This window comes from Frankliniella occidentalis, unplaced genomic scaffold, assembly GCF_000697945.3.
Source record: "Frankliniella occidentalis isolate FOCC.00 unplaced genomic scaffold, Focc_3.1 Scaffold152, whole genome shotgun sequence".
NCBI classification, from domain to species: Eukaryota; Metazoa; Arthropoda; class Insecta; order Thysanoptera; family Thripidae; genus Frankliniella; species Frankliniella occidentalis.
The window spans coordinates 302,822-303,572 of NW_026267279.1; the positions used below are offsets into that span (position 1 = coordinate 302,822).

General features: G+C 63.2%; 1 non-coding gene across 1 annotated transcript; it reads left to right on the forward strand.

Annotated features, from left to right (window-relative positions):
* The first annotated feature begins 7 nt into the window (after positions 1 to 7).
* Positions 8 to 89, forward strand: Trnas-uga (transfer RNA serine (anticodon UGA)). Its single transcript has one exon. It is a non-coding gene; the product is annotated as a tRNA-Ser (tRNA).
* The last annotated feature ends 662 nt before the right edge of the window (positions 90 to 751 follow it).

A 751-nucleotide genomic window follows, 5' to 3' on the forward strand; every position in this document is an offset into this window, starting at 1 on the left:
CCAGGCAGCTGCGGTGTCCGAGTGGTTAAGGAGATGGACTTGAAATCCATTGGGCGTTGCCCGCGCAGGTTCGAATCCTGTCCGCAGCGTTTCTGTTTTTTTACACATCGGCGCCGCTCACGGGATGAAGCCGTACATACGAGGCCTCGGGCCGGCGGCAGTGTGAGGCCAGCGGCGGGGGTGGCGGGGAGTGGCGGGGGCGAGGCCGGCACCGGAAGGCAGATAAAATACATAATAATGGCGCAGGAAGGGTGTGCGAGTAGGGCTGGAGGTGGGGGTGGAGGCGGAGGTGGGGGCGGGGGCGGCGCGGCCGACGGCGACCAGCCCCGAGGTGCGCTGATGGCATTCCATTAGTACCGGGGGATGGGCGATGGAGTGGCCTGCTGCTGCTGGAGCTTCCGCTGCACTTCTGCACAAGTTCCTGCTCGTGCTCCGGCTGGAACTTGTGTTGGAGCCGCGGGCTGCTGAAGCTCCCGCTGGAGCAGGGCTGATGGAACTTCTCTGCTATGGAGCGGAATCCCCCCCTTCCATTTCCACCTTTCGAGAGGGAGGCCGAGCAGGAGAGAGGACAGGTGGCGCAATAGAGGGGAGGAGAGGAGGCGGGCGGTTGGCTAAAGGGAGTTGAGGGGAGGGGAGAGGAGGTAAGAGGACGGGGGAGGCCGAAGGGGAGGAACAAAGAGAGAGGGAGAATGGAAGAGACAGGGGGGTTGGAGTTGGAGTCAGCATGCAAGGGGAAAGAGAAGAGAGAGAG